The sequence below is a fragment of the Rhea americana genome, unplaced genomic scaffold (genome assembly GCF_003343005.1).
Source record: "Rhea americana isolate MKP2758 unplaced genomic scaffold, rheAme1 scaffold_22, whole genome shotgun sequence".
Lineage (NCBI taxonomy): Eukaryota > Metazoa > Chordata > Aves > Rheiformes > Rheidae > Rhea > Rhea americana.
Window position 1 is genome coordinate 2934421 of NW_028186329.1, and position 20619 is coordinate 2955039.

The 20619-nt window shown below is 37.6% G+C and overlaps 1 protein-coding gene across 1 annotated transcript in view; it reads left to right on the plus strand.

The window, feature by feature from the left end:
- KCNN2 (potassium calcium-activated channel subfamily N member 2) overlaps window positions 1-20619 on the plus strand; it is a 69261-nt gene that overhangs the window by 21715 nt on the left and 26927 nt on the right. The window lies entirely within an intron of this gene.

Consider the following 20619-nt stretch of genomic DNA (forward strand, 5'->3'; position numbering starts at 1 on the left):
AAGAAGAAGAAAGAAAGAAATGAGCAGGTAACTTCTAGTTGGACAGGACTACTTGGAAATGTTCCCTGTATGAAACAGGCTAACTTGAAGGAAACAATTAGGCTATTCTTTGTGAAAGATTTAATGCCTGGGGCAGCTCTCAGATTCCCTTCTCTTTGTCTCCTCTTTTTCACTTCCCTTCCCACCAGTTTTCTTTCAACAAAATGTGTCTACTCAGGAATTTCCCAAATTATCACTTGTTAAGTGATTCTGAGCAACTTCAGCATCTATTGCCATCACTATTTTATATATCACTCATTAATAATTTATAATATTTTATTATTATGAAATAATATCTTCATTAAAAATATTTTATTACTAACTTTTTAATGCATGTTCAAAATAAACATATAAAGCTTGTGTCTCTCACAGTCAAAATTATGGAACGATAACTGAGGCATTTCTGCATCAGAGAGATCCTTGGGAGGAAGCTTAGTTGTGCAGTCAGGTATGCTGAAGGGAGGGTTGCGATCAGGGCTGACTTTTCAACTCTCTGCTGAACTGGCAGATATTGCATACTTCAAATGGCAGTTGCTATTCTTGAAATGACTGTAAGGCGTGGGATGGTAAGCTGGGTAACCAGTGACTCTTTAGAAACAAAACTGAACTAAACTTCAAGCAAGTTAAATATAGAACTGTTTGTTGGACTAGTATGTCCCTAGGATAATTACCTTCTGTCAGTGGAGTCCAGTCAAAGGTCATGTGCCTTAACATGTAATGATACTAATTTTACATTTCAAAACCACTGAAGGGGATATGTTTTGGCTTTAGGAGTTAGATATTAGTATTATTCTTGTTAGTTGCACACCCAGTTTTCTGTGTGTTTTGCCTCAGCTTTTCCCTAGAGGGGATATATAAATGTTCTGCTGAGTGCATGATACTGGTTCTAGTTCCTAGTTACTAATTAGTCCACTGAAAACAAGTAGGCCTGTAGCTTACAGAGAAGTACATTTAACGTCACTCTCACACACACACCTCTGAAGCACTCTAAATAAATACCCATTTTTGTATAGCCGTAGGAAGGTACAATAGCCATTTTTCACAGAAAAGGCCACTGAATCCATTCTGTGCTGTGTAGGTTATCACACTCAGAGAATGTCTCCTGGGATCTTAATAGGTTTGTTTTGCTTGATAGTTGAAGTTTAGTTTACAGAAATTAAATACATTTCTTTCCTCTGTGTTTAAGTTGTTTAAAAAAAAAATGTAACTGGAGGGAATCTGTTTGGTGGAATAGACTATTTTCTGTACACAAAATGATTCAGAAAATAAATGTTACCTTTAGAAAGAGTTCCACTTAACAGTGTGTGTATATATATATACATCTGTGGAACCCTCATGTATTTTGCTACATTTAGCAGAAATTAGGACTTAGTCAGCAATTTGGTGGCTTTTTTGATGAGGGGGAATTTACATGAATGAAACTTAATGGKCTTAGGTGTAAACAGTTCTCAGAATCACTCTAGCACCAAGCTCATTAAGAAGAATTATACAGAGGTTTTACATAAGGCTTTGCATTAGTGGTTTTAGTATTACTGCTTGTTATTAAAGCGGTTTGCTGGCCATCCAAATTAGAAAAAAATGATGGAGGTAAGATTTAATAGTCAGATTAAAGTATTAGAATTATGGAATGCAATTAACAGTCTCATTCTGTTCCAACTGCTGTTGAAGGTGGAGGTTAGTCACAGTAGGTAGCGTCCTTACTGGGAAGTCACGTATTCTCAACAGAAGCCAGAGCTGCTGAATGACAGCCTGACTTTGAAACTGTTAGGCTTTTTGAAGTCAGGAGACGTTTCACTAAAAAAATATTAATACTAATAATAATGTCCTGTGAATGGAAGGAGATTCGGAAGCAGTGCTTTTTGTAGTGAGCAAGGAGACAYGAAGGAGCATCATTATCCATCTCTCCCCAGAAGGCTGTGCAGAGACAAGCCGTGGGTCCTCGGCAGAGCAGTTCAGCTGCCTGCATTGTGCTGAACGCAGGCTTTCCYGCTGCAACCGTCTGTCACTTGAGGTACACTGAACTGAGGCAGGGCATGTGTCTTTCTCAGTGCCTTAATGGCTTTATTGTTAGCTCCCAGAARGCTAATTATAGCGCCTGACACTTTGTGTTGGTGAGCAGGGTATTTTCTGGGACTGCAGTTTAAGGTCATTAGTGAGGGGAGAGTGGGGGGCAGATGATGACAGTGGGTAGCCAGCATACACTGAGCGCAAGCGGGTTGCTAAGGCTCCAGAGTCATCTGGCCAAGGGAGCTTGCCAGCAGAAGGTGGGGAAAGCACTGAAGGGTTGCTGTATATGCAGTGCCAGAAACTCTTGCTTTTTTGTTATTTTTTTATGTCTATTTTGAGGGGAAGATTACATTACGTAGCTGTGAATAGCAGCCTTTTAACTGCCAGTGACAGTATATTGCTGTCAATCATATGTGGGCTTCATAATGAAACTCTAAATTTTTTATTAGACCTAACTCAATAGCGGTTTGCGTTCATAACATCTCTGAGGCACATGATCTAGAACACTTGTGAATGTGTTACTTCGATACATGAATCATGAGCCGTGTAAGTGGATTACTTACTGTGATCTCTCATAATGATCTTGTAACTGAAATAGCTCTGTGCACAGCAATTAGTTGGTTTTAGCAGATAAAATAGAAACGTTTCTCAAAAAAAGTTAAAAGTTTATGCAATGTGCACAGTATTGTCTCATTTAAAAACCTGACAGATTTGCTTTACTCTTTTGAAGAAGACCTGCCCCTGCTGTGAGGAGTAGTATGCCTTTCCAGCTTGTATAGAGGGGAGTTGCTGTTGTTGTCCTCCTATTTTTTCCAAGCAAGAGAAAAAAAGCTAGCGTTCTGGATGTGAACATGGCCATAATGTATGCTGTGTATCAGGGCAACATGAGCCACGTTTGCCTGCAGTACACTGTTGTGGGTCCAGAACGGCTCCTATCACATGCCTAGAGTTACTGTGGATTTACAGTAGCAGAACTGAGAACGGAACTGAATTTTCTGCCTCCCCAGAGAGCACATTTTTGGCACCATTTTTTGTTCTGTTTGTGCTTCTGTCTAACTTTGGGGAATGATGTCAGTTCAGATTGAGCAGGTTGTTTAGTCAGCGTTTTTCCTCCATTCGGTTTTTGCTCTGTATTCTTTCATTGATTTAACGGACAAACAAAAGAGACAACCCTCTGTGTGTGAAGGTGAAATCCTTTAGTGCTCAGTGTTCATTTGTGTTTTCTACAAATAAATTTGTCTTAACTTTTAGAAATATGATGCCATCTCAGAGCTTTCAATAAGCAACTCACAGATGGCAACTGCTAAGCAAATGCTAAGGATTCATTTGATACAAGCATATGGATGCAGCAAGATTCTCAGTTGTATTTCATGCAGAAATAAACTTCCCCTAGCTATCTAATTTCCTTGTGTTATGTGTTTGGCTTCTTCGGTTGGCTTGAGGGCCTCATCTGAAATTGTTACACTGCATATATAATGCCATATTGAAAACAGTCTTCAGCAGTTTCTGCAATGCCAGTGCAGAGATTTGTAGTAGCAATTTTTAGAAAGCCAAGTTGAGGTATTTAATTTTAAACCTATTTTTAGCCCCCAAAGCCCAGAAGCAATGACCTCTCATTTTTTCCTTTTTCTAGCTAATATTTCTGATCACTGTCAGCAGATAAAATAATGTTTGTGTATTGACAATACTGACTCTGTATGACAGTTCTCTAATTTCATTTGGTTTGACTGGACCCCAAATCTGCTACTGACAGTCAGGTTTCTCCAGTGGTTGTAAAGGTAGCTGTTAAATGTCCTACACCATAGTGATCAAATGTGCCTTAATATCACCTTGACTTGGTCTGAACCTGTCAATGATCAAATGACTCTTTGCTTTCCAGTTTCCTTGTAGTTCCTGATTTTGCAGAGTCAATGTAGATTGACTGTAAATGTTATGTCATTCTTTTATAATATTTACATCTCAAAGCAATTCATAAATAAAATCAGATGTAACTGTTTATGAAATTATCCTTTTTGACTGCAAATTTACCAATAGACATCAGATATTTTATCAAATAATCAAGACAGCAAGGGAGTCCATCACAGAAGTATATCAGAGTATGTCTGATATACATAACCARATTCAGAAGAGGGTAATGGATCCAAATAAAAAATTGGCTTTTTTGGTAGATCCAGAAGGAGCAATAGGTAAATGCTATGTTCTTCTACAGCTGCTTGAAAACTGAAAACAGTTTATGTAGGTATAATAAAGAACACATGGAAACCTGTTGTAAGGCATATAGAGTTTGACTGTAATTCTTTTGGATTTATGTTTTCCTTTGGAACAATGCTACTAGTGAGATTTATTAAGAATATAGTATATGCTGTCTTTGAAGCAATACAACATATTATAGTACAAAAAGAAGGCATGGTAGAATGGTTAAAGGTAAAAGAGTAAGACAAGATAATGGGTTAATGCTGATGTAGTCTCTGGATTATGTTCCAGTTTGTGGTGTGCGATAGATATATTGTTCATCAGTTCCTTCAAGCTGCATATACTTTGTTATGATGGCATAGTAAAGCAGGTGGTGATCATGTTAGGAGGTATTCTTAATAATCCTAAACTCGAGAATAAATCTGTAGATACAAGCGTAGTCATAGTCATTTAACATGTTGTTTCATCTGACAAGTTGTATTAAAATATTTTCAATTGTATGTAACCTTGGAGTAAAAAACAAGAAGGTTTTGAAAACCTAGGAACTGAGAGTTGTGTGGGCCAAACACACAAACATATTCTTTCAAAGATGAGGATTTTGTATAAAAAGATTAGGATTTAGATTACTTTAAACTAGATTTGCCAAAGTCCCCTTTGCAATCTAGGGATTAACTAATGATGTTAACTACATCTTTAATTTCCTTACCTGTAATGCTCTGCTCTGACCTTCTTTTGGTCCAAGTGTTTGGTAGCCTTCAGCCAGGTAAAAAGGGCTGTGTGAGCAGCGTATGCATGACTTAGATGTACAAAGCAATTATATGCTTGTTAAAATCTAAGAGCTCTAGCTAGGATTTTGTGTGCTGTTCAGCTAAGCATTGGTATTTTTAGCACCCCAGTAAGACCCCTGAGAGGCTTTGCTGAGCCAGTGGAGAAGGGTGACCTCGGTGGCTCCCAAGGATGGGTCTTCAGTGCTGCTTTGGTGCCATCCAGCACCTCCACGCTGGTGGCTGGGCAATGCCTTACCAGTCCTGGCTATACAAGCCATCCTGACTGGCCTTCCTGTTTTTTTCCTTTAAGATTTTATACCTTTCCAGACTGGTGCTTTTCCCTCTTAAATGCTTGAGCTAGTAACCATCTCATCCCAACTGTCTTGCCTCTATCTGTAATTTTAACCTTTCTTGTCTCTGTATAGACTTCTCACAACTCTTTTCAGGAGCTGGGGTCAGGGTGGTGATGTCATGCCATATCAAGGAGGCAGGAAGACTGCAACAGGGTTTGCAGAGAGAGATGCAATAAAAAGGGGATAATAATTTTCTCTTTTGTCAAATTCCATGTTTATAGGGCACTAAGAGGGTTTTCAACGGAATAATCTTACGACAGTGAAAGTGTTTTAATTTTAAAATCCCTATTRGGAGACTATGCCTTGTTGAACCTGATTGAAAGACTCTTACAAACACGTTTAATTTAAGTGAAAGAAATTCCAAAGTGACAACTGCCACTAGCTGTTTGATTTTAATGAAGTACCTTTTTATAGGCTGTTTGTAGTTGCTGTTGCTTATATATTGGGGTTTTGGTGATCCTGTGTTGCCAGGTCCTCTGAGAGACCAGAATCTGCGTGTAAGTGAAATTCATCCTTGTCTGATTCATCTTACTTAATCATGTCTCGAACGTGTTTTTGTGGGAAGCACTCTTTTGCTTATGTAGAATATAATTTGTGTTAACTCACAAAAGTATCTGTGTTAACATCTGTAATCAAATAGGTGATAGCATTTTTAATTGCTGTTATCATGGAGGGGGAGGAGAATTTGTAGTTCCTTCTATTTAGAGGAAAATTTAGTGATTGTGACCCCAGGCAGTGCTAGCTCTAGCTTATGCATATCCATTTTTGAACATATTCTTAATTGTAGAATATTAAACATTTGCATCTTGGTACTTGACCAGAGTAGCTAGACATCCATTTTTAATTCATCCTTGTATCTCTGATTGAGTGCTGCATTTCTTAGCATAAATAGGAAAACTGTAAAGGACACAATTTCGAAGTAATATGCCTCAGATAGTCACACAACAGAGCAAACACTTTTGTAGAGATGTGATTAAAATCTTTAAACATTTGGGGGCTCAGCTGATGAAACCTCGGCGTAGTCAAGCTGTGACCTCACGCTCTCATAAGCTAAGGCAACCTGAGCCATGAAAACCCAGGTTCAGGAATGAGTCTGATGCAGTACCTGGTGCTCAGTCATCCTTGGAATTAAAAATTTTGCAGTACGGAAGTGTCATTTTTGAATAAGACTTACAGTGATGGCTGATTGTTGTCTTTCAAAGCTATGATCTTTTTCACGAACAAAAATATTAGTATCAAAAAGCTGAATTCAAGCACTGTGTCTTTGCTTGCAAAAAGCATTCTAAGTCAGTAGTGCGTTTCTGTCCTTTGTCTCCTGCATATTAGCTGTTTCATGCTGTCAGGGTGTTTTTGCAACAAAACAAAACAACAGAGAGTCAAACGAGATTATTTCCCGTGTTTACTGTGCGAGTGTTAAACAGAAGGATTTGATCTCAAAGAGAGACAAAAAGTGCTCGTCCCATTGCAGCATGATGCTGCTGGAGGGGAGAGGAGGATGTTTGCYGAACACTTGTTTTTCTTTTTTTGGCTTATTTTCTACTGCTGCTGCCTCTCTAGTTGGACGAATATCAAACATGAAACCCAGAGAAGAGAACCTGCTCCCTCTATCCAGCTCTGGAGAAGAGCAGGGCAGAGCATGGAAAGTATCTCTGTTAATAATCAGTCATGTCAGAACATTCGATGACTGCTTCTAGAATTTAAGATTTGGGCTATGATGCATCTTGTGGGGATTAAATGTGTTTATAAAACACTGCTTGCCGACTGCTGGGTTTGGAGTGGGGTCACAGTAGGAGAATGCGGAGCCAACGCTGCTGCCGGTGCTGTTTGGCAAGCACACTGTCTGCTTGCTGTTTCAGCCTGGCCCCTTGTAGGTACATATCGTTGAGGGACGGCCCTAATCTCTGTGTCCTGTCTCCTTCAGTCAGACCTGATCTCTGTTGTTACTGAATACCATAAATTTATCGTTTGCACAGTCACTTAGAGTAATTGTGTTCACCTGAGAATTATSCAAAATGTTTCCTTTGGGATATAAGTGTTGACTAGGGGCTGGATTTCATATTTCAGAAAAAATAGTCGCTGTTCCGATTCCTTGAGTTAAAGGTGATCTCCTATATTTTGAAAAATGCAGTAGATAATAGCTTGAAAATCTTCCCATAAACCAAAATGGTAAAGTGCAACATTATCTGAAACTGAACAGTGAGATTTCAGATCAAATATTCATGCCCAAATGTCTTTTCTTTTGACTTTGTTTTTCAGAAAATTATCATCTTTTCAGAAAATTGTCATACACCTTCAGACTAATGAGCTTCTAAAATTGTATCCCTGCCTGTTCGAACTTTGGTGTAAAAGTGGAATCTTTTGCAGTAGATTCTTTCCAAGGCATTCAAAAGCAAATTATATGTTGCATTTAGTTAATTTAGCATTAAAGAGGCTTGTCAGCTCTCAGTAATGCCTGCAGCATTAATTTTCCTCCTTTTCCAAGCATACCAATGTTTGACAAAAGTTGTGCTTGATAATTCTTAATAATACTGCATTTAGAGTGGTACTTGCTCTAACAATTGCATCTCCTTGCAAGCAGATCACATCAGTTACCTTCCCTGTTCTGTATATGCTGGTAGGTAGATGACCTGCTGACACAATCAGAGTACCACAGCAGGACACTGTTGTCCTTCAGTGATTGTATTTCTGATGGCAAGGAATATGATTTTTCTTRGTTTTGCAAGATGAGGTTTGGCACAGACAATCAGTCAAGAAGCAGATGCTGTGGCCTGATGTTCAGTGTCCGTTGGAGACACAACAATCTGCACCAGGAATTACAGAGCACACCAGTTCATTTTCATTTTATTCAAAAGGAAAAAARATCAGGCTCAAAGAATTTTTGTATGTTCTTAATAGGATCAACCCTAGTACTTTGCTATCATTCAATTAACAGGGTATAGTTCTGTAGATAGCATGGAATATTGAAATGAATGTTTTAGTATACCAACAAAAGAATGCTAAATGTATAGAAATATTTATAAAATCATAAAGATGTAGAAAAATAAAAAGTGGAAAGGTTTAGTGGAAAATGCAGTTATTTAATTATACAAATGGTGTTCTACTTGTTAAAGCATGAGATGGAGCATCCATCTTACAGCTCTGTTGAGACCTTTGACAAAGTCATTTACGCTCTTTGTGTCTGTTCCATGCAGGTAATGATATTTATCTTTACTGTTTGGTATGGTATCCTTATACTGAATAACAAAATGGTTTGAACAGTGATAATGCTTTTATGTCACATAAAGTCATCATACAGGTAGAGAGATACAATCTAGCGGCACATATTCTGAGTAAGAGTGAAAATGCAGGAAACACGGTTATTCTGTATGGTTACTTTATGCTTGCTTACTTTTTGGGAACAGTTTTTCAGGAAACATGGTCCATCCTCTGCAGAAGGCTTTGTGGCCATTCTTCAGCTCGATTTCTACTTCTATTTCATCACAGCTTCTGAACCTAAAGGAGAAAATAACTGGAGCTATGTGGAGTGGAAGAGAAAGACTGTGGATCTAATAATATATTTTTCAGGGATTTGTGATCAGTGCAGTTGGAGGTCTGTCCTCTTCCCCCTTGAGAGACTCAGAACTCCATTTCTTGAACTCAAAAGTGGGTTTAAAGAAGCCTAAGATKGTTTTCTCAGTAATTTGACCTTTACTCGCATCTTTTTTTTGAGTTCTATAAAAGGTAACATTCAAATGAACTGTTACAGGAATTTTCAATCTGTTAAATTTAGTGAATGAATGAATGTTTGAATGAGTATTTTGTAGCTCCAGAAATACGACTTACGCATAAAGTGGTCCCAGGTCTGGTAGAGTAACACATATCTTCAGTTCTGTGTCTAGTCCTTTTCTTCCTCTCTCAAACCAAACTTACTCTGCTGTGTATTTTTACTAATGGAATAAGGTATCTTTGACCTATAAGCTAGTGGTCGTTACTCATTTAAAATGAGGGACAAATAGCAAAAATGTTGCTATCTTTGTGATGCTTTCAAATGATAATCTCAGGGACTTTTATGAAGCAAGAACCTGGAAACAGTCAAGATACCAGAATAAGCTGCAGTTCCACAATCACATTTGTAAAAGGAAGCTCTACAATTGCTCTACATTTTTTTTTTTTTTTTGGTAATTGGATTCCGTTCCTATTGTATAGGTAAAGTCTTGCAGAAGGCCAGTTTTGCCAAGCAAGTGAATGGTGGAGGATTAGCATTATTTTGTCTAGAACTATACCTCGTGCGTGCATGCTTCCCCATGTTTGCCCCACCAATGCCACCTCATTTTTAGGGCCAAGAGAGCATTGTAAATTAGAGTTCAAGCTCATTTAACATTTTATCTTCCTGTTTGGACTATCTTTGTTGCAGTTTAATACTAATTATATTGACAGCTTTTTGTGAACACCAGTTGAAATTCATCTGGCATTCATATCAAATCAGTAAAGCTGTAGGTAGCCTCCTCAAAGTCACAGATTCCTCTCCTATAAATCCTTAGTTCAGTGCGACCCCAATTGTGTGCTTGCTTGCTTGAATAATGGCATGAGAGTTGAGTTTAAATATGAAAGTCACATGGATATCTCACATGTGTATGATTTGCATAGAAATTACCAATAGAGCAATCAAGAGACTTTGGTCAAAAATCTCTGTGTTATTATTAAAAGATTTTTCTGACATGTTCCAGTTGTAGACTGCAAAATACATGATATAGGTGTAGAGAGTTCCAAAAATAAGTTCTGTTGCCACTCAGGCTGCTTCCCTCCAGTAGAACATGGAGTGACAACATGTAACTGCAGTTTCTTGCTAAAAAAGTCACCTCCCTGAGTTCCTTCAGAGTATAGCATTTCACTACTTTCTCCAGTTCTTCAATGAATTCACTGGAGATGAACGATGAGAAAGTCTTGAATGAAGGCCAAGAGATCAGGCAACAAAATGTTCCTGGTAAAAAGAACTTGGCAGTAGAAAGAACTCTCATGTGTATGGTGTTTGGAGAAAATACTGCAAGATTTTTTTCTTTTTTGATAAATTCCTACCATTAAAATGAGGATGATCTCTATAGGGTTAATCATCCTTAGTGTTATGCTATCCTGAAATCAAGCAAGCTAATAAACTTGAGACTGCAAAATTAGCAAAATTGAGAAGTTCTATTTTACTTTTTTTCTTTTTACTCTTTTTTTAATGAGGAAAAATTATGGGAAGAAAGTAGAAGATTCAGGCTCCGTAGAATCTCAGGCTTCTAGTACTACATAGTTCAGTGGTGACATGCCATTTCTTAAGCATTTTCTTTCAGATGTATTTGGCTGAGCACTATTTCTTCAAATCTAACAAAGAGAATGAAAGCAAAAGAGGATGATATTCTTTAATTACCAATACCTTAGTTAAGTACTATGGTTATATTTTGTTTCTAATAGCTTGATAGAAACTATGGTATTTCTTTTAATTTGTGTTAGCCATAAGAGAGTTGTTACAGAAATTCTGCCCTATAGTTTATCTTTTATTTATTATCTATAATTTCATACCCGTTCACTCTAGTGTAAGGTGTACAGCAATATGTTAGTAGTGCCAGAGAGAAAGAAAWTTTTTTCTTCTCTACAGATAATCAGTTATGAGCTCTAGCAAATGACTGTTTCTAGTTAAAGACATTTGTAAAGAGTTAAATTCCTGAAATCTGGGAGCTTGGAATGCAAAAATCTCCTATATAAACTGGTGAAATATGATTGTCACCTGCTGCCCTTCATTTGTAGCTCCAAGATGTATTGGCAGGTGTGTTGGTGCTATGAAGAAAGCAAAACCAGCTATTTTTCTTTGTTTCTTAGTATCAGCTAGCAGAAGAAATTAGTAGTTTGTCTATTTCAGCCATTTACTGAACTAAATTCTTCTCTGGTGTAGGTCAGGTAATTGTACCACATACTATACTTGGAGAAGATTCTGTGTTCTTTGAATGTGGCTGTAAAATGACTAATACATCTACTTATTTATATAGACTCATGTCATCACAGGAATTCACCTGGAAGTATTTTTCTAACTGTCTTATTTATCAGTGTGATGAAAAGAATAAAACTGAAAAAGGGAGAACACTTAAAAAAAAAAATTTGACAACCTCATGCTAAAGTTTCATACATAAAAATCTAAGTGGAAAAGTATTTATCTTACAAGTGCTTTCTTGCTTCATTTGCTATATAACAATATATAATTATGTTTCTATACTTCCTTATATTTCATGAAATTAAATGTATTTATTGTCCCCAATACATCAGTAACAGACTGTTAGTGAAAGCTGGCACAACTTTTGGATGACTCTCAAGTACACAGACTTCATGTGTGGAATTATCTTTATAAATATTCAGTAAAATCTGTCTTAATTCCAAGCAGTGTGACTTATGGAAGTGGTAAACTAAATACAACCTTTCCTTTACATAATAGACATTAAAATTTATTCAAGGAACAAATATACTTTGCATTAATTTATGTTAAATACATGAGGCTAGCATTGCCAGTGATGTGGGGTATGAGCTTCATCGAAGATCTGAGGCAGTCAATGAAATTGTTTGTACTGACCACAGACTTCGTCTCAGACCCAAAGTTAGCTAAAAACAGTTCTGCCTTGGTTTTGTAAAATCATTACTTCCATGAGAAGTAATGGAACTGTGCTATCCTATATAGCACAGTTTTATCCTCCAGTCTATTCAGAACGTATATTTGGATAAATCTGCTGATTATATTGTTTTTTAATTCTAGGGGAGATTTCTAGGGGAAAAAATAGCTTGAGCTGTTTTTGTTATCTGTTTCCAATGTGCATTTCATTAGAAAACATGCTTGTGTTGGTAAAATAGTTTATATTTTCAAGAAGTTTTGACATTAAAATGAAATTTTGTGACTGTGAACTTGTCCTTCAGTACTTTTTATGGAWGGCATTAGGTTCTGCTGTAGAAAAACAAGGAATTAAAAAATAATAATTTGTATGGTGATAAATGAAATTAGTTCCATCAGAGAAAAATACCTTCCAACTGCTCAGATTGCAACATTCTTCTCTGACAATTTAGCATTGTCTTTGATGGGTAATTTTGCCCTCCTCCTCTTTTCCCCCATCCTTTCCGCCATATGTGCCCGCAAAAGAAAGGCTAGCCTTTACCTAGTTCAGGTAGTGGGCTTGGTTTTAAATGCATAATGATTAGTTTTGTTTCTAGATTCTGATTTCTAAAACAGAAGTTTCTGAAGTTTTTCTTCAGCAAATTCCTTCAGATTTTTTAGCTCTCAGTTGATTCTGTTTGATGATCTAAACTTAAAAAACAAAGCAAAAAACAGAGCAAAACACAAATCTTCCTCTTCCTGAGAGGTATGAAATAGTAGCACACTATCTCCAGAGAAAATGTAAAATGCAAGATAAAGGAAAATTTCAGGAAAATTAGTTGCTAGTGAATATACCAAATGATTCACAGTGGAGCTTATTAAGAGACTTTCTTTGATTTTTTTTTTTTGAATGATTGATATACCAATAACACAGCTGTAGCTAATGCTGTTAGATTTTGAAGAATTAAAGATCTTGTGAAAAATAAGATTCTTTTTGTATCAAAAATTTGAAAAATTATACTGTGTAACAGAAGTATGACTGCAGAAATAAAATATTCATGCATATATACATTTTTAAAATAAGTATACAAACTAAAACACTCAAAAATTTTACCTTAGAGTTGATTACGGCACTTACCATGCATTAGAATATTTCTTTTGTGTGTCTGTTTACAGTAGCTTCTTTTAATGACTCTCATTTGATGATGGTACAGAACTACAGAAGGAGTAGCTCTTGACTATTTTGTTTTTTATTTACATTAGTCAGTGTGTGCGTGCTCTCTATACTTTCTCAAATGTTTGCTAAAAGTTACTTTGAAAGCAGAACTGATGTTTACTCGGTGTTTTGTCAGGAGTTAGAATCAACACGTCCGCTTTGCCGACTCCTGCGCTGGTCCTTTCAGGCAGTATCTCTCTCCGTTAGATCACAGAAGCAGGCTCTCTCCATTCTGAATTCAATTTAAAGTTGAGATGGCTTCAAAAAGAAGGTCTGAGATGATTTCACAACCTGTATCCTAATGGCTAGGACAGGGAGAGAGTAACATTGCTTCGAATCAGCTTTGGGCTTGAGAAGAGAATTAAATTGAGTTTGCTGCCTATGGTGGGTGCTCCAATTGTTGAGGTGCTAGGAAAAAAATATCAGCAGCTCTTTTTCCTGTGCCTTGTGGGAAGCCCATGGGAAGTGTACTCCAAGAATTTTTCCATCCATTTTGCTTGGCTTATAGGTACTGAGGCTTTTGTCATTATAGAGAACTTAGAGTCCATTGTTTAGTTGCAGCTTTGAGCATCCATGACTTTGGCAACCCAAACTTGAAAGTACAGAGCTGAAAGCTCAGAATGTGAAGACCACCAAAATAAGGATGAACTGTTACAAACATGGTTAATGTCATGCATGAAATGTGTCGCAGAACTATGAAAAGTTAAAACCTGAATTTTTATTTCAGAAAAATGAAGCAGAAAGACATATGAAAATAAATATTTTCAAATATTCATATAAATATATGTTCGTATACTCATATAAACATTTTTTGCTACTGTTCCTCCCTGGTGCAGACCTGTCCTTTAGGACAGGACTAGGTAGTTGTGCATTTTTGTGAAGGGTAAGTAGTAGTATATGATAATGGAGGTAGAGTTCGTTGTAATATTCAAGCCCAAAGAGCGTGAATTATGATTGCTCGTTTCAGCCTATTTGCTACTCTTGCTCAAACAGCTAAAAAAGACTAGTGGAGTCTCTCTCAGTTTGTGTCTTGAGAGCCGGAGCTGCGTAGAGCACGTTCAGTTCCTCTGTGCAGTCCGGACATGTGTCTAGGAGCTGAGAAGGGAGAGTTGAGTCTCTAACCTCTAGGACAACTTTGTGGAATGTGTGAAAACTGTTTTTGTTTTTCTCAAAGACCCAGAATGAGACCAAATGCAAGTGAATTTCAACAAAGCTGGCAAAAGCTGAATCCCTGAGCCTGCTCTGTAGCATAAGGAAGCTACGTCTGTTTGGAAAAAAAAAAAAAGATCATCTAAATGGAATAAAGTGTATTAGTCCAAATAATTAACATTGTGCGAAATTCTACACAATGCATAATTAATAAAAGATTTCTGAAATGGAAAGAATCAGTCATGTAGCCATAACAATAGCTGTTACTAGTAGTCCCAGCTATAGTTTCTGAGAGGAAGAAAGGAGTGTTCTTACTGGCTTTGTTTTGTTTGCTATTTCTCTTGTGTGTTTTTGATTAAAAAGAGTCACGTTTAGAAACAGTGAAACTGATTCTTTCCCTCTGCTGCTGATTTCCATCCCTGTAGTGAAGGAACAATTTGAACATTTTTGTTCAATCTCACACTTCCAGTGAGACACAGACTTGTGCGTGACCCACGGGTGAGAGATGATTCCTTTGGTGATTAGAACAATGGCTACAAAGAATATTGAGTTTTTTTCTGAGTTTGGAGTTTTTTCTGTGTTTCATTGTTTTTTTTGCTCTTTGAGACAGTTCATATAAAATTCCTAGATGTAACTTTAAGGAAAAAGAAATCTAAGGTAAATAAGCTGCGTGAAGAACATAATTATTCTGAAGCTCTGTGCGATAGGCAGACCTCAGGTCTTATGACAGGTGACAGAAAAGCTTTTTGAACTTGCTTCTCCCTTGCTCACTTGGCCATCGCACAAGGAAAGAGATCTTTGGGGCTTGGCAAGTTTTGAAGATGGACGTTTCTTGTCTTGAACCAAGTTCTCTGATTTCCAAAGCCATTTCTGTGCTGGGCTGTGGTGGAGCCTATGTGCAGCATGAGGCCCTCCAGGCCCCTGACCACCCTCCAGGGTTTCTGTTCACCTGTGGGGCTGGCAGTGCCGACCAGGCTCTTGCACTCCTGTGGGGTTGGGATGTGTCATATGGGTTTATACCAAGCAATGGACCTACCCTGGTTATTCTTGCTTGCTTATTCCACCTTCTTGTCTCATGGCTTTGAAGGGTTTGTGCCTTTTGGGCACTCTGTGTGCAGCTCTGGATTTTAGCAATGATGCTTGGCGTGCAGCCTTGCCATGAGCTATCACTTTGAAACTAACTCCTAACTGCTCCTTAAGATACAGGTTTGTATCGTTCATTTTTCTGCTTTAAATCAGATATACGAATTGCAGAGATTAATAGATCTATGACAGCAGCCTATAGGCAAAACTTCTTCCTAATCCCTGACATTTAGTATTTTCCTTATGCTATGAAACATCAAGATTAATATACATTTCATCTTGCTACTGTAACCTTGGTTTTTCTTGTTATGCATATAATACAGTTCAGTTTGGAATCCTCATAAAATCTAGTTCTCTCGTGATACCTAGTGTCAAGAAATACTATGTTTACATAAATTTCCTATGTAACCTTATTGTTACCAGAGTAGTTTATCTTTAAACAGTGCTTTCTTCTCATTTCCTCCAGGATTGCTAATTGCGAGTTAAGCTGGGTAGTTGAGTATGTAGTAATATACTGCCTATATACTGTAACAGAGTTATGATCTAGGTGTTGTCCTTTGTGACTTGAGGTAGAAGAGAGGAATCTGTAATCCTGTAGAATTTTTGTACATTTTTGTAATTTCTTGCCCTGACCAAAATCTCGCAGTTTTGACACAGGCAAAACAATCCTTTAAAAGTAACAAGGTGAACAAGCGTAGTATCACATTAAATGCTTTTTAATGTCTTCAAGTCTAATATATTATACTTTATAAAGACATAATGTGCACAGGGGTGAAAGGGAAGGGGAAATTCTTCGAATGTTGCAGACGGTGTGATGGTAGCAGACTCAGTGGGAGAAACAGTGCTGTTCTTACTTCAGAAGGGGCACAGCTGCATCTCTTTAGCCAGTGTATCTTGGGTCCATTTCACTGTGCTGTTGCCTTGATCTTGTAGGAGAGGTGATTAAAGGAATGCAGAAATTGCTATCAAGAAGCTGGGACAAGGTCTATCAAAATAGGCAATTTGTTTCTCAAAATGGTCATGGCAGATATTTAAAAGAACATGATGTAGGCAGATGGAAGGCAGGCTAGTCCAGCAGAACTTGGCCTCTAAGAGGTAGTGGTTGGTTTAAGACTTCAGGTCTGGCTTTCCAAGATCTTTGGATGCTTTGGAAAGGGATGTGTGTGACGTACATTTCAGGCAACACTATGAACTTCATGCCGACATTCAGAATTATGCCCAGTCTTCAGAACAACTGCAGCATCTTTGTTACATCCAGTTTAAGTTGTAGCCAAATGTATTCTTCTGGGATGATGGGAACTCCTTCCATTTCCCAAAGCTGCACACAGGCATACCAATTTAGTATGCTTATTTAGTGGAATATCAGCTCTGTGCTGCTCCAAGAAAACAAGCCAAGACTTCGGCCAGTTGAGGCCGAACAGAAGTTCGGTACCCTTTGGGAAAAAATAGCAATTAGTCTTCATTTCTCTACTATGGGGTTACCCTTCACCCAGGCATCGTGAGGTAGATCTCTGAAAGCAGCTAGAGCTTTAGATTCTTTTCTGTCTGCTTGCTTATGTTTAAACTGCAATTTGTATTCAAGCATAATGATGTTTCTTAAAACATGCCATCTCACCCTTCTATTTCTGCATTGATTTCTCTGTCTCCTCTGTCGTTCTTTCTCTTTGGGATTATTCTTTCTATCCATTTTAGTTAACATATCATAAATGCTAGTTATGTAATTGTATTTAACATTCTTCTGCTGGATTTGTTAGYTTTCATTACTCCACAAATATTCTTAATTAAGAGAAAAATAATTAACATTTTAACCATTGCAGAAGCAATCCAGTCTGTTTACTTACACCTGCTCTCTAAGGTTGAGTTTAGAATTGTCACAGTTCTGAATCTCTGTAAAATCTAGATGTTCATATTAGCATCTTGCACTTCCATGAAGCCTTTTTGGGACAAGAGCATTTTAGCTGCTGTTCGTAAATATTTGGGGTGTGTCAGGAGATTTGTTAGCAAAAAAGAAGAGTGACATCCACTTCACAAACCATCTCTCTGATCCTGAACCCACTACGGGAGGCAGAACTTCTTCCATTGACTTCATTAGTCTCAGAGTCAAGGCCTTTGTTTCATCTTTTTTCTTTCTTTCTTCCTTTTAATTGGGAGGAAATGAGAAGGAATAAAAGGACTTGTCTGTGACTGTTGCTATATTAAAAGAAAAAAATCTGCCAGTAGTTACTATCTAACTAAGACCAAAAAGGCACTTAGTAACACAAAGGCTTAACACTGTAGGAAAGCTCTAATGGCTAGTTAGATACATCTGTCTCTTGACTGAGTCTTGACAAGAATCTGATTTAATAGGCTGAGCCTGTTCTCAGCCATTATTAGTCTAAAAGTTTTTAAGGTTTAACAAGACCAAACTCTGCCTAGATTGGCGTTGTATTGCTAGATGGGAATTTTGGTGTGATTACTGTACAAGCAATCTATTTTCTATCCTACAGAAAGGGTGATCTTTTCAACTTAATTTTCTGTTGTTTCCTTGAGTTGTCCTGGAAAGCAAAACCGAAGAGTGCAGAGTTATCAGAGGCTGTCCAGGGAGGCCAAATAAACTGCACTAAAGTTGCTAAGTGTGAATAAGTGCATCAGTGGTTAAGTTAATGTTACATTTTATTTCTTCTTACTCATTMCTTTTTTTAGATGAATATGAATTAGATGTCAAGATTAAATCAATGGGTGATAACTGTATGCAACTAAAAAGTGGATGTTGTATCAGGTAATTGAAACATTATCAAATATGCACATAATTCTGAAGAAAAACAATACTGAAAATCATATGGAGAGTGAATCTAGAAGAAGAGGTTGTTTGGTGAGGAATCTGGAATATTGCCTTGACAACCCAAGCCACTGCAGTACTGTCAGTTGAAGAATATATTTATGTCTTCTTGAGATGAATGGTAAAACTCCCACGCAGTTTGGCTTGAGGAGGAATCAAGTCATTCTATTTTTGCACAGATCTAATCATTCAGCTGTTTTTGGCTTAAATTAGAATATTTTCAGGACTGATATATGCTGGTTTCTGAGAACTAAATAGTGACTTTTCACAGAATGAGGAATGACTGGAGAGAAGCATGTTCTAGCTCTAGTACCACTTGCCTMCCAGCACATTCCCTATCAGAGAAGAAAAGAAAAGGTGATAAGACTTATGCCTGTGTGCCTTCAGCCAAGGATTTTCCTGCCTCAGGGAAATACACTGCTATTCTAAATGGCCCTTTATTCTGTTGCTGTGTGAGGCTGGATGTGATCCAGAAAATCAGCCTGTTCATACCTGCAGTTTTAACATAATAAATACTAGCTCTTATCTTCTATTTTGAGTGGCTCACTGTATTTCTAGTGCTGTTTTTTATTGACTGAGAATAGTAGGCTTTAAGTAGTTAAATACTTTTTTTCAGTAAGTCTAATTAAAAAACCAGCATCTTTATCAAAATAAAAATCATAAACTAAGGATTAATGCTGAAAGGTCTAAGTTTGGAATTTGGTTGGTAATGACTGGATTTTATTTTGTGTTGAATTTGTTTTCTTAAAAAAAAGTTTGTCTTTTTTTTTCCTAAAGCTTTTAGTTTGTTTTTCCAAGCTTTTCTTAGTGTCTATGCCAATTAACCATATGTTCTTCTCAAGTTTGAGAGCTCTCAACTGTAGGTGAATGGATAATTTAGGAACATTATAGTTGTGTTCTGGTCTTAGTTACATTGAAGTTGGCTTTCAAATTCCAGCCAGAATGAGGAAATGCTTGTATTAGCTGATGGCTGCTTAATGACAGTGAACAAGATAGCTTTGTTCTGGCTGGTTGTGTGCATGAGTTTTCTTCTTACTGTAATCTCCATTACAGCTGACTGTGTTGAACATAGTCTCACTACTGAAGTGAAAAATAGTGGTGTGAATGACTCATCTCAATACTGTGTCCCGTTCTGGGCTCCCCAGTACAAGTGAGACATGGAGCTACTGGAGAGAGTCCAGCGTAGGGCTWCGAGGATGATCAGAGGGCTGGAGCACCTGCCCTGTGAGGAACGGCTGCGAGAGCTGGGCCTCTTCAGCCTGGGGAAGAGAAGGCTGAGGGGGGATCTTATCAGTGTGTACMAGTACSTGAAGGGAGGGTGTCAAGGGGACGGGGACAAACTCTTTTCAGTTGTCCCGTGTGACAGGGCAAGAGGCAACGGCCAGAAACTGAAGCACAGGCAGTTCYRCCTGASCRTGAGGGGGAATTTCTTCCCTGTGAGAGTGACKGAGCCCTGGACCAGGCTGCCCAGAGAGGCTGTGGAGTCTCCTTCTCTGGAGATCTTCAAGGCCTGCCTGGATGCAACCCTGKCTAACATGCTCTAGGTGACCCTGCTGAGCAGGKASGTTGGACTAGATGATCTCCAGAGGTCGCTTCCAACCTTACCAATTCTATGATTCGATGACTTTTTTCTAGTGACTGGAGTGCAACACATTAGAGCTGGATTGATGCAAAAACTTGGGGAAGTTTGATTGTTGCCTTATGCATTTTATTGTTCCTTGGAAAAATGGAAGAGTCTTGGGGTTGTGATAAGTGTGAAAACAAGTCAGAGAGGTAATGAGGAATTCCCCAGCTCTCCCCTCCTTCGCCCAAACTAAGCCATTTAAGTCTCCTGTACTCATTTTCAATAGTTGTTCCCAGGGCTGAACAAATATGATATTGCCATTTCTACTTTTTAAGAAATTCCTCTTCATGCCCTCCATTTTTTTATATGATATAAAGGTAATGATTCTTTATTTGATGGTAGACACAGTGTAGCCAAAATCAAAACTTTTAATTTCTTTTGTTGCCTCCACTCAACTCAAAAGGAAAATTCCCCTGGCTATTCTAGTTCATGCCTCAGTGCTCATTTTAAATAAATACATAATGAAGCACTTGAAAATCTATAACACTCCTGTAATGTTACAAAAATCAGAAGGATTTAGGCATGTAACAGAATTATTAACCTCAGAAATTCAAAAAGCATGAGTCAAGCTACAAAAAAAAAAAAAAAAAAAAAAAAAAAAAAACACCCTCATTCCTCTAAGTCTGTCTTAGACAGTATGAAATTATCAGGACTGTAGCCTCCCTTTCAGGTTGTCTCTGTTTTTCTAATGGATTTTTAATGTGAGAACTTACTCTTTCAACATTCTCCATGCAGTTGTGATAGAAAGGAATTTTTTTATGTTGTTGAAAGATGAAAT